Genomic DNA, 14,548 nt, shown 5'->3' on the forward strand with positions numbered 1-14,548 from the left:
GTTCAGCATCCTATTGAAAGAATGGGATGTCTGAGGTTTGTTCAGGTCCTCACTATGACTTGTTGTTGCCTTTGGAATTGTCCATCTCACATATGCCATGAAAAGAGCCTCTTTGTTCACTTAGCAATGGTGTTCATGATAATACTGACTAATTCTTACTAAGCAGGTATTGATTTATGGATCACAAGCCCATACTTCCCTTGTAAATACAAGAAATATTTGTAGTATCTGCCATGAAGTTAATGCCACAAACTTGAACAATAAGCAGAACAGTATTTGCCACTTTGTTCAAGGTTCTGCTGGTTTGGTTCAAAATTATTATATTCACCCAACATCTTCACCCCCATTACAGACTCTTACTAAAATCTTTATTTTATCAAGTTTATTCATTTTAAAGTACTTAGAGGCAAAACTTATTCTGAGGGTTGAATTAGTCATTGGAGGCCTGAGTAAATTTTCTTATTTGTCATAAACAATTTGGGGTTGATTTTTAAGAATAATCTAATTTTAAGCCATTATAGCTTTAAGAAATCTATTTGTAAAATAAAATGCAAATTTTATACTTTATTTATTATTATTTGTTTGCAGTTTTCATCATTAACTTCTAATCTTACTGTTCATTCTTAAATAGAATCAAGATATTTATAGATCATTGAATCATAAATCTGGTAAAGATATTGGAGATTATCAGGTTCAACCTTTTTATTTGCTAGATGAATGATTTTAAGTGGTTCAGGATTACAGAACAAAAAGATATGAAAGTGGAAAAGATCTTAGAAGTCATTTAGTTAGATCTTTTTATTTTACAGATAAAAAAACTGAGGGTTATTTAATCTAGCCTTCTGAATATATATAGATGAGAAATTGAGGTTGGGGAAGTTGAGACCTTAAAATGCTACATTAGTGCTATTGTTGCAGAGTGGGAGGAGTAGTAATGGTGGTGGTAGTGGTAGTAATGATGGCAGTGATAGTAGTAATAGCAGCAGCAGCTGCTGCAACAACAGCAGTAGTAATAGAAAGGCAGAATTCAATTTGATATGAGAAATATTTTCAAGTAATTAAAATTATCCAAAGGTAAAATGGATAATTCAGGATGCAATGAGTTGCCTGTCACTGGAGATTTTCAAATAAAGGATGCATAGCCACATGTCAGGTTTTCTTAAAGTGAGACTTGCAAGTATTAGTTAGGTCATATAAATGACTTCAAAAGGCTTCTTTTGATTCTGAAATTTTGTGATTCTATTAAATTTGCAAATATCATGCACGTAGGACCCCCATATTCTTTTTCATCATTCTGTTGCCTAGAGCTCCTACTCACTCCTTTCCTCCTAGATTAGCAACCTATGCTCCAAAATTGGTGCTTTCTTTTCCTTTCCATCTGACTAAAAGTCTCATGTGACTATCTTACATTATAAATTCGAACTGAGATATGAACTATCTGATCATTGATTCACTATAATTCTCTGGGAATGTTTAAATTTAAAAGAAAATTGTGATAATCTAAAGAAATGGCTTTTTCTTTCTTTTTTATGTATACATATTTACACAATTATCATTTTGCACAAGAAAAAACAGATCAAAAAGAAAAAAAATGAGAAAGAAAACAAAATTCAAGCAAATAACAACAAAAAGAGTGAAAATACCATGTTGTGATTCACAATCAATTCTCACAGTCCTCTCTCAGCGTAGATGGTTCTCTTCATCATAAAATAATTTGAAGTGGCTTGAATCATTTCATTGTTGAAAAGAGGCATGTCCATCAGAATTGATATTTGTATTATCTTGTTGCCATGTATGGTGATCTCCTGGTTCTGCTTAAGGCATGACTCTCTAATGACAAAATTTCAATGGAGACATTTCTGAGGAAATGGGAAAACTTTTTTCATAAGCTCAACTCTATTGTAAGTGTGAGTTTGTTTTTCCTTTTTCCCCTTAGAAATACCAGAATTATTGTTGGCACAGCAGATGATCAATGTAGTCCAGTGGACAGTGGACTGAATTTTAAATCAAAGAATCGCTGGTTCATAAATTTTTAAAAAAGAGGAGATCTCAGAGGTAATTTATTACAACCTCTTCATTTTATGAATTGGAAAAAAAAAACCCAAGGCCCAGAGATGAACTGAGTTTGAATCCTGACTGCCACATTTAGATGGTGTGATCTTAGATAAATAATTTCTCATTTCTCTGGTTCTCATTTTTTTTAAACTATAAAATGAAGGAATTGAAATAGAGTCTTTTATCTGGGTCTTATTCTGTGATCAAGAGAAGAGGTAGGGGATGAGGCTAACACACATCTAGCAGTATTATTAGCTGGTTGGCCGTTTGAGTTTGTCAAAGCCACTTTGTTCAGTCCACTTACACCTGTTCTCTACCAGCTCTCTGTCTTTGCAAGGAGATTCAGAACTCTGCCTTTGAAGTTGTCTTCTGAGTTAAGATACCTGGGCCAATTGATGTTCGCAGTCCATTCCTTCCTGACTACCTTTTCCACTATGGTACTGGGTTAGCTGGCTTTGCTTTTGCTTCTCTCTTCACATTTGTTCACCAGTCAGTCCACAAAACCTGAGGTTAGCTGGAGAATCTATACTACTGACCTAGGCCACATCAGATCATGAGAAGAGAGAGGAACTAGCTACAGTTCAAAGTATTCATAAAACTTTAGGGTTGGAAAGGACTTTAGCAATTGCCTAATCCCAGCTCCTTTATTTTAGAAATGAGGAAACAGATGATCACAGGAGCAAAGTTATTTTTCTCAAGGTCTCAAAGTCAGTTACTAACAGAGATGGGACTAGAACCCAGTTATTTTCCAGCAGTTCCCAACTTAGGCCATTTGGCAAAAGGGACAGGAAAGAGGCTCTTCTTGTCTGTTTATTTGTACTAAAAGGGAAATCCAAAACCCTAAGAGCAAAAGACATCAACCAGTTTTTATGGATATAGTCTTAAGTGCTACTCCCAACAAGTGTCTGGGTCAGTTTAATAGAATAAAAACTGTTTCAAATAAATGTATAAAATTAGGTTTACTTCCTAAAGCTTTACTGAGAGAAAACTTTGCCATATAGTCATAAATTCAAATCTTTTTTAGCCAGTCAAGAGTAGATGATCCAAGGCAACCATCTTCACTATTAGAGGAGCTTAAAGTGAAATTTCATCTATACCTTCTCAAGACCCAGAGTATGATAGTCATAAATATTGAATAAACATTTTTTAAAGTCTAAAATCAAATGCAATCAGTCAGAAATCAGATTTTACAACCAACATTAATCTTAAGAGAAAGGTCATAGTGTATTTCTTAAAGCTGATTTATGCTGGCCCAAGCAATGCCAAGGGGCAGTAGGGCAGGCAATCCAATGCTACTCTGCAGACCCATAATGCCTTATATGTAAACAAATAGACTGAGAGACTTTAAAATATGCCATGGGAATTGTAAATGTCAAATTATGTAATACGCCATCTTCATAATACCTTCTAAAAAACTCAGAGAATAAAAAAAATTCATCAGGTCTTTTCCACTTCATAAAAACAAACAAAAAAATTTGCCACATTTTTCATGAATTTGCTGTAAACTTTTTCTCACAATGGCCTTCATTTGAAATAACATAAACTGCTATGATGGAATCACAATTTTTTAAAGAATGAAATTGAGTGAGTGACTCTTTGAGGAAAGAATTTCACATGGGATTGTATGTATTAAAGGGAATGTACAATGGATTTGGACCATCTGGAAGCACATATCTGCTCTATCTAAATGTATGTCTCAGCTCGACTACTTACTACTTATTCTATGTATATTATCTTAAACTCTCTAAGCCTCAATTTCCTGATCTGTAAAATGACAAAAATTGTACAAGATGATCTCTAAAGTCATTTTGGCTGCTATGTCTCCCAAGTTGTGGTTCTCAGATTTAAAGTTACTTTTCCAACATATAAAAATAAGAAAGAAAAATAAATACAGTCAGACTAAAATAACCTTTGTTTAACTTGGTGGAAGGAAATCACTGAAGAAAATCAGTAAATGAGCAAAAGGCCAGTTCAGGTTCAAAATCGGAACTGAATGACTTTCTATTGTGAATGAAATATATTCCTAGTGTTCTCTCATATAAGTTACAGAGGAGATATTGAAATTGTTGATTTCTTTAGAAGGAAAACTATGGAATAAATATGAAATAATCAAAAAATTTTGCAAAGTTATTTATATTAATTACTATAATAAAATAATAGCAGCTAACATTTACATAATACTTATTATGTGCCAATACTCCACAATTATTCTATTTGATCCTCACAACAAATCTGGGAAGTAGGTGCTATTATTATTATTATTATTATTTTTACTGAGACAATTGGGGTTAAGTGACTTACTCACAGTCACACAGCTAGGAAGTGTTAAGTGTCTGAGGCCAGATTTGAATTCAGGTCCTCTTGACTTCAGGGCTGGTATTCTAACCACTGCACCAACTAGCTGCCCCTTATGCTATTATAATTATTCCCATTTTACAGATTGAGAAACTGAGGTCACATAGCTACTAATTGTTTTAAATCAAAGTTGAACTTGCCAGGCCTGGTATTTGATTCACTATGCCACTTAATAACATCAGGACAATGACAAGATAATTGCCTACAGTGGCATGTTTATTAATGGTAAAATGTTTTGTTATGTATGTTTAGCTATATTATTTTTCTGTTAAAATTTCTTTTGTCATAATTTGTTTTTATATCACCTATATTTTTAATTGTACTCCTCGACTATAAGGAACCTTCCCAGAGAGTTATCTCATAAAAAAAAAAAGCAAAAAAAAAGGAAAACTTTTCTTAAGCAAAACGCTTGTTATGTTGAACAAAAGAATCTAACATTTGATGCAGTTTCCCTTTCTATAATTCTCCACCTCTGAAAAATAAAAGCAGGCAGAATTTCCTTCATATATATCTTCTTTGGGGCCAAGATTAGCCAATATATTTTACCCCATTTAATTTTTGTTTTATCATTATTGTGCTATTTACATTGTTAGAAGCGCAGAGTATATCTATATCTATATCTTTTTTTTTTTCTGGATCTACTTCTTTTTGCATCTATTCTTGTTAGTCTTCCCATGTTTTTTTTTGGTATCCATCATTTCTTGAAGCACTTTTTATTTATTCATGGAACAGAACTTATTTGACCATTCCTTAATCATTGGACATTACTTTGTTTCTAATTTTTGATTATAAAAACATGCTGCTATGGATATTTTGATGTATGTGGAGCCTTTCTTGTTACCAGTCTTCTTGGAATTGTTTTTTTTTTTTAAGTGTTTCTAGTTTTTATTCAAAACTTTCTTCCTTGAGGCCTATGAGCTGCCTGTCTGGGTCAGTGCAGAAATTATATATATATATAGCATACCAGAGAGCCATATATATATATTACAGTTCAGTGGTTCTCTGGTATGCTTTCCTAGCTTTTCCCCATACTTACACTTGGGTGGGAGAAGGGGAGCTATGAATGTCAGGTTTTGGGGCTCCCTTACTTCAAGGGGAAGAATAGTCTAGCCATGGGATCTATGGATTAAAAGGTTTGAAAACGTGAAGCAGCAAGGTAGAAATCAGAAAAGAGTGCTGGACTTGGAGTCAGGAAGATCTGCAGTTTTTAAAAAAATTATTATTTGGAAGAAAAGAAATAAGCATTTATTATATGCCTACTGTATGGTAGGCACTATAAGACCTGAGTTCCAATCCTTCCTCAGATATTTATTAACTATATAGCCCTGGGCAAGTTAGCCTGAGTTTCAGCCGGAGTTTCCTTGTCTATTAAATGCAAGCAATAAAAGTACCTATCTCACATACTCATTGAAAAGATTAAATAAGTTAAGATATGTGACACATTTTGTGAATGTTAAAGCGCTATATAAATGGTAAATGTTATTTTAATGACTTTTGTTATGCCACAGTCTCTTTGAACTGTTCTACCTCATTAGTTTCCCTTATTGTCCTGACTGAGTTTCCCTAAATTGTTCAATCTCAGTTTCCTTAACTGTTCTGCCTCAATCCCCTTTAATTCTAAAACCCTGCTCTGGTCCATTAAGACTGAGGACCATTTGCTCTAAGGTTATAAATTGTCAATGTGAGGCTCAAGATGAGTGGGAGATAAGACTTCCTGGCTCCTAACTCCTTCTGCCCTCAAGAATTTATGACCCTACCCCCTCTAAAATATTTCAAAAGATAAGACTATCCCGGATATCTCATTGACACCTTTACTTCTATTTATTTAAACATCCTGACTCTGGCTTTTAGTAAGAATTTATAGCTTCCCCCCATCCTGACTGAAGCAAATGGTTCTGTAAAGAAGTTTCCCGCTTCTTTTCCTTTCTTTGTTCAAAAAAGATATATAAAGACTTGGGATTCTCCCATTCATCACTGGATACTTTGAGATGAGAGTCTTGTCCAATCAATTATACTCTCCAATTAATAAAATATTTAAAAAATCTCTAATCTCTATCTTGCCTCAGTTTCTCCGGCATTACACTTTCTTCAAATAATTCCAAATTCTTTTTCAGAATGATTGGACCAATTCACTACCAATAGTGCATTAATATGCCCATCTTTTTATCATTTCTCTTTCCTCTAGCATCAGTTATTCCTGGCTTTTTTTGGTCTCACTGTTGACTTTGTTTTCTATCTGTGATTGGTTGTTTCCATATGCAAAACCCCCTAAAACAAAACAAACAAACAAAAAAACCCAAACCCTTCTAAGTGGTTTCTCAATGGTTTCCAGATGTGCTGTGATCTGAAACATCATGAACATGAAATATTTTCACTGCAGAATTTGATTATCAACTTGTTGAAGTACCTGAAGAAAACATTTTCAAGGGGCACAGTATATCAGAGGGTTGTCATGATTTTTTGAGGAGAAAGGAAGTTATCGGGAATTCTGTTAAAAATGAAAATCCAGCAAGTTTAATTGAATTCAATCCAGGGAACATTTATTAAATGTCTACTATATACAAACTGAAGATCCTGTGTTTAAATCTCATCTACATCTTTACTCTGTAGTAAGCAGTTATTTTCATCCAGCAGACTAGACTTAAAACAATGATCACCAAGTTTGCAGATAGACTTCATGAATAGCTTTAGAAAGTACAATTTTGGTAGAATGATAGAGGCAGAATACAGATTACAGAGTGCCAAGGAATCAGTGAAGCATAAGCAAGTGAAGGACAGAAGTGTGAAGTGTTGTTCTCCCCTAAATATTTGGCAATGGAAATGAAAGGAAATAATATAATAAACAATCAATTGAGCACTATTCTAGTTAGAGCAGAAAGAATCAGTAGGAAAGGTGAAATTAAAGTCTGTAGGAAAATGGAGGAGATGGCATCAAAGAGATAATTAAAGAAGTTAGCTTTGTAAGGGAGGATTGACTCATCATTTGATTTAGGAGAGAAAGAGGTAAGGATATGTGAATTCAGAGAGGTTTTCTAGTTTTGGAAGGTCTCATTCTTTTTTTTCTTTTAATTTTTTTTTTTTTGGCAAGGCAATTGGGGTTAAGTGATTTGCCTAGAGTGACACAGCTATTGTGTTAAGTGTTTGGGGATGGATTAGAATTCAAGTCCTCCTGACTTCAGGGAAGATGCTCTATCCATTGCACCATCTAGATGCCCCTGCACATCTTATTCTTTTCAATAGTTGTTTTCTATGGTCCCTTTGTGGTCTAAATTCTGATTTAGTAAGACACTATGAATTGATTAAAATGTGAGCTCACCCAATCTAAAATTCTCATTATATGGATCAGAAAACCCAAATCAGAGGGGCTGAATGATTTGCCTGAGGTTACCACAGCTAGACAGGACTAGAATCCAGATGTTCCCAATTTTCAGGTTGATATTCTCCATCTACACTGCAATGTTGCTTTTTTATGAAATAAGTAGCCAATTATTTTGATAATCTCTCGTGCTATCCTGAAGGAAAAGATGGTGAACCATGGGTTTGGTATTACATTTAGGTGGATCAGCAGCTAGTGTAATATAAATAGTGATTAATTGATATAACAATTTGGAAGGAGGCTTCTAGCAGGACAACAAGGGACTATATCCTGGCCATGACTTGTTCATATATTTTTAAACAAATTACTTCAATGAAGACACAGCAGCATTATTTATCAAGTTTTCAAATGGCAGAAAGCTGAGAGTAATGAGAGAAGATGTGTGACAGAATAAAGATGTAAAAAGATTTATGATCTTAGAACACTGGATCAATTTTAACTAACAAGATGAAATTGAACAAAAGAAACTGTAAGATATTGAATGTAGGTTATTTATTTATTTAATGTTTTTATTTTCCCCAGTTAACTTGTAAAACCCAGTTTTTATATTATTTTTAGAACTTTGAGTTTCAGATTTTCTCCCTTCCTCCCCACCTTCCCTACCCTGAGAAGGCACAGGAGAAGTTATACAAAACATTTCCATAAAAGTCATGTTATGAAAGAAAATGTAGATTTCCTCCCCCCAAAAAAAAACACCCTCAAGAAAAATAAAGTTAAAAATAAGCTTCAATCTGTATTCAGACATAATGAGTTCTTTCTCTGGGTATGGATAACATTTTTCATCATAAGTCTTTTAGAGTAGTTGTGGATCATTGTATTTCTAAGAATTACAAAGTTATTTACAGCTTATTATCTCATAATATTACCATTATTTTGTACACAGACATCTCATATTGTTTGAGTTCATGGAGGATTTTCTAGGTTTTTCTGAAGCATCCATTTCCTTTAGAACAATAATTGAATTTAGATTTTTAAAAGGCAAATACATTAGAATACAAGTGTAAGAATGGAAAGGTAGAAAGATATTAGGTTAGGAAGATCTTTGAATGCCAAAAAGAAGATTTTATATTTTGTCCTTGAGATTATAAGGAGCTAGATAAACTAGTGTCACAAAAACCTAGAGAAAACATGCAGAAAGGTAAAGAAGAATGAGAAGATGTGGCAATCAAAAGGTCACTGATAATTTTGGAGGGCTCAGTTCCATTTATGATTAGCCAGATTATAGAAAGTTAAGAAGAAAATAAAAGGAAATGGAAGCATTTATTATAGATAGATTTCTCATATAGTTAAGCTGCAGAGGGGAGGAGATTTATGGAATATAACTAGCATGGATGAAAGGTTCAAGTAAGAGTTTTTTATATTTATAGATCATAAGGATAGCAGTCAGTAGATAGGGAGACCTTAAAGATAAGAGTGGGAATGACAGAAGGGGAATTCTACTGGAGAAGATGGGATGGAATGGGATCACTTATACATATAGAAAGGTTTTCTTAATTTCCTCTTTTATTTTCAGAATTTCAAATTTAGTATTTAATTGGGGAGTTTAATTTGTTTTTTTACTAGGTGTTTTAGTTGGATGACGAATTCATTGATTTTTCTCTGTCTCTATTTTCTTCAAAGAAGCATCTAGGGATATAAAATTTCCCCTAAGAATTGCTTTGTCTGCATCCCATAAATTTTGGTATGTTGTCTCATTATTGTCCTTCTCTTGGATGAAATTATTGATTGTGTCTATGATTTGTTGTTTTACCCATTCATTTTTTAAGGATTAGATTATTTAGTTTCCAATTAATTTTTGGTCTATTTTCCCCTGTCCCTTTATTACATGTAATTTTTATTGTATCATGATCTGAAGATGATATATTTACTATTTTTGCCTTTCTGCATTTGATTTTGAGGCTTTTATGCCATAATACATGGTCAGTTTTTATGTGGGTCCCATGTATTGCCAAGAAAAAATGTATATTTCTTTCTGTCTTTCTTGATTGAATTTTTCCAGAGGTCTATCATACCTAACTTTTAAAAAATTCTATTTACCTCTTTAAATTCTTTCTTATTTATTTTGTGGTTTGATTGATCTAGTTCTGAGAGAGCAGGGTTAAGATCCCTAGTATAGCTTTCCTGTTAATTCCTCTTGCAACTCTCTTAACTTCTCCTCTCTGAGTGCGGATACTATACCACTTGGTACATATATGTTTAGTATTGATATTATTTCATTACTTATGGTACCCTTTAGCAAGATGTAGTTTCTTTATCTCTTTTAGTTAGATTTATTTTTGGTTTCGCTTGATTTGAGATCAGGATCACTATCCCTGCTTTTTTTTTTTTTTTTCAATTGAAGCATAATAGATGTTGCTCCAGCCTTTTATTTTTTCTTTGTATGTATCACTCTATTTTAAATGTGTTTCTTGTAAATAACATATTGTAGGATTCTGCCTTTTAATCCAGTCTGCTATACACTTCCATTTTATGGGAGAATTCATCCCATTCACATTCACAGTTAAAATTACTGACTCTGTATTTCCTACCATCTTATTTTCCCCAAGTTATATACATTTTTTTCCTTTTCCCCTTTCCCTCCTCCCCAGTATTTTGCTTCTGACCACCACTTCCCTCAAATAGCCTTCTCCTTTTGTAGCCCTACCCCTTTCTTATTTTTCCCCTTCTAGATCTGTCCTCCCTTCTATTATTTTTCTCTTTCCCTTACCCTTTATTATCTACTTCCCTATAGGGTGAGAAAAAATTCTCTGTGAAGCTAAATATGTCTGACATTTTCTCCTTGAGCCAATTCTGATGAGAGTAAGGTAAATATAATGCTCATCCCCCTCTCTTCTTTCCTTCAAATGTAATAGGTCTTTTGTGCCTCTTAATGAAATGTAATTTATACCATTTTACCTCTGTTTTTCTCTTCTTCCAGTATAATGCCCTTTCTACCTCTAGTTTCTTTTTTATATCATCACAATTAAAGCAAATTATACCTACACCTTCTAAGCATACCCATAATGGAGATACAGTTCTCAAGAGTAAAACATATCATCTTCATATATAGGGATGTAAACTTTTTAACTGTTAAAAGAAACAGTTTTTTTCTTTCCTTTTAATCTTTTTATCTTCTCTTGAGTTCTGTTTTTGAAGATCAAATTTTCTGTCCAGCTCTGGTCTTTTCATCATAAATAAAGAAAAATCCTCTATGTCATTGAATCGCCATCTTTCCCCCTGAAAAATAATGCTTAATTATGTTGGATAGTTGATTCTTGACTACAATCCAAATTCTTTTGCCCTTCAGAATATTGTATTCCAGGCCCTTCAGTCCTTTAAAGTAGAAGCTGCTAGATAATTCCTAATTGTGGCTCCATAATATTTGAGTTGTTTATTTCTGGCTGTTTGCAATATTTTCTCCTTGATTTAATAATTCTAAAATTTAGCTATGATGTTCCTTGAATTTTCATCCTGGGGATTTCTTTCAGGACAAATTGGTGAATTCTGTCAATGACTAAATTTTACCCTCTAGATCAAGGACATCAGAGCAGTTTTCCTTGATGATTTCCTGAAAGATGTTATCTAGATTCTTTTTTTTTTCATCATGGTTTTCAGGTAGCCCAATAATTCTTTAGATTGTCTCTCCTGGATCTATTTTCCATGCCAATTATTTTTCAAATGAGGCATTTTACATTTTCTTCTATTTTTTTTTCTTTTTTTCCCCTTGATTTTGTTTGGAAGATTCTTGATGTCTCATTGAGTCATTCACTTCCATTTGTTCACTTCTGATTTTTAATGAATTCTTTTCTTCAGTTAGCTTTTTTATCTCCTTTTCCATTTGGCCAATTGAACTTTTAAATGGGATGTTTTGTTCACTGCATTTTTTTCCATTTCACAAATTTTGCTTTTCAATGAATTGGTTTCTTTTTCATTTCTATTTTGTAAGGAGTTATATGCTTTTCCCATTTCATCAAATATATTTTTAAATGAATTTTCTTCAGATAATTTCTGTTTTTCCTTTTCCAAACTCTCTTGCAAACTTCTTATTTCCTTTCCCTATTTTTCTTCTAACTCTCCTTTAAGATTCTTTTTGAATTCTTCCAAGAGGGCTTTGTGAGATGGAGACCAACTCATATCACATCATTTGAAGATGATTTGCCTTTAGTGTCCTCAGAGTTTAAGGCTTATTCTTCTCTTTCTTCATAAGAGCTATCTATATCCAGAGTTCTTTTTGTGCTTTTGCTCACTTTTAAAGGTTGAAGTCTGCTCTTAGGGCAAAAAAGAGATTGTCACAAGCCTCCTCTACAAGAGACAATAGCTTCATAATGTCCTAGGGCCAGTGCTGCTGACTTCTTTCCAGTGCTGAGTAGGCATGGCCAGGTCCCTTGTTATTGTGGGTTTCACTATTTGCCTTTTGTAATTGTGTTGAATGTCCCACAGCTAGTTTGCTGATCCATTGGCTTCTGAACCAGAGTAGAGTAGCCAATACTGCTGTATTTTGGCTAAGAGCTTCCTGATAGATTCTCAAGGCATGTGGACACCATGGGGTATCTGCAGTGCATCTGGAGCTTGGAAGGGAAAATTTAGAGACAGAATAAAGAGTGAAGTTCTCCAGAGAAAAGGAGACTGTAAAGTTAAACTATTTCATCAACTGGTTAAGATGGTGAAGAAAGGAAATTAAAGCCAATGTGGGGGTCTAGAAAACAACTGAGGAGATCAAAGATTTGGAAGGCTAAGAAGAACAGACTTTGGGATTGAAAGACAAAGAAGAGGTGGGATGACAACAGACTGTTAATCAGAATTACAGAGGTCATGAACATGGAGGCAAATATGTAAAAAGGGATCTTGATAAAATGATCTGTCCGGAAGAATACATTCTGATGAAAACCATAGAAAAGCATTATATAAGGAACGTTTGAAAGTGCTGGCATATTTGATGTAGAGAAAAGGAACCAAAAAGGAGATGCGATTGTTAAGTTTGAAAATTTGAAAGATTGTTAGTATGAAGCAAGAATCTGCTTCTTGATTGGTTCAAATGGTCCAATATGTAGAAAGTTAAAGTGATTTCAATTTTTAATAATTAGAATGGTCCAGAAATGGAATAGATTGACTTAATTGACAAGTCCCTTCTGCTGGAGACATTCAGGTAAAGGCCAGATGAACTGGGTTGTTTTAAAAGAAATTTCTGCTTTTAAGAGAAGATCATTGCACATCCCTTCTAATTCTAAGACTCTATGGTTCCTTTATATATTTAAATATTTATTAAGGTCTTAGTATTTTATGAATGCTATATACATAACAAAATATTGAGATGAGGCTTTATTGTATTTACCAATATATATGGCTACTACACTGGATTTAATTAAAATGTGCTGAAATTATTCATAAATTCAACTCTGAAAGATGAATTTCTGCCTTTCAAAATATTAAACACAAGCAGTACAATTTTTCTAGGAATGAGATTAAAATACATTCCATTTAGTCAAGGGTAGAGTATGTGTTCTCAATATTTCTTGGTATTTTTACTTGTGTAATTTACTATGATTTCCTGGGAGCAACTTGGAAAACAATTAGAATAACTTAATTGGTAACTTCTAGAAAAATAGAGTATAGTTAGACCGTGGGGAAATAGGCATCCAATCCCTTTCTTTGAGGGGTGGAATGGTTACTCATTCCTTCTATATGTAGGATGATGTCTGATTTCACAATAATAGAGTGAACACCAGAGAAAAGGGAATTTAAAAAAATACATCATTTTTATTTCTCTCTTCTCTATGTGTGATTAATGAGATTTCACTGTTAGTATTTTATGTCTATGTCTAACTCAGAGATAATTATGCTGCTACCTGCTAGGGTAGGCAATCCCTGGAGAAAGGGCCTCTTGTCCTGGGAACTTAGTAAAAAACTGAAATATTGTGAAAAGAGCATGACTAGAGTTATTAATTATTGGCTAAGCTAGGAGAGGAGTATTAAGTGCTCCCATAAATACCAAGCTGTGCTGTGAAAAACTATAAGTGCTTAAAAAAAAAAAAGCCAAGCTTTGGACTTTGCAAGCCTGAATATTCATGATTGATCAGGGACATAGAGAAGGAAGTAGGGTTGGGAAAGTGTGAATGCCCTATACCAGCGACAAGGACAATACACAATCCAAAAGGGCAAACTTGGTGGTGGAAGGCAGAACAGATATGAAGTTAATAGATTAAATAGACAACTAAGAATTGGGAAGTCATGAAGTCTGGAGGAAAGGGATAAGAGATTTGTCAAAACACCAGGAAATCAGTACAGGGCATCATTAGTAGGAATGAACTTGTTAGTCATGTGAAGGTTCTATTTGGGTTATGGAATCCATGTATATTTCCCTAGAAAAATCCAGTAACAGTTTCAGGATATGGATAGGAATGGGATTAAAGTGATAAAGAGATTATGCCTGATTATGGCAGGGTACAGATAATAAAGAGTACCAAAAGTGTATCAGATAAGAGTACCAGATAAGTCTCTTTCTATCCTCCACCCCAAATTATCCTGTATGCATCTTGTAATTTGTACATATTATATATCTGCTTATATGAGCATATTCTTTTTCCCCTGACAGAATATAAACTCCTTGAAGGCAGAGACTGTTTTTAATGCATTTAATGGGGATTGATTAATTGTAGCAGGGATGTGGCAAGGGGTGTATTGTGTTCAATTTTTATTTTCAGATGTTAACAATACCTTTTACATAGCAAATTTTTAATATATACTTGTTGACTGACTTCATGCAATAAATGTTGAATGAATTAA

The 14,548-nt window shown here is 33.6% G+C and overlaps 1 pseudogene; it reads left to right on the plus strand.

Annotated features, from left to right (window-relative positions):
* Positions 1-934: 934 nt before the first annotated feature.
* The window catches only part of LOC127544415 (autophagy protein 5-like), a 32,913-nt pseudogene continuing 19,299 nt past the window's right edge, over positions 935-14,548 (plus strand).

Source organism: Antechinus flavipes, chromosome 1 (genome assembly GCF_016432865.1).
Source record: "Antechinus flavipes isolate AdamAnt ecotype Samford, QLD, Australia chromosome 1, AdamAnt_v2, whole genome shotgun sequence".
In the NCBI taxonomy this organism is placed as follows: domain Eukaryota; kingdom Metazoa; phylum Chordata; class Mammalia; order Dasyuromorphia; family Dasyuridae; genus Antechinus; species Antechinus flavipes.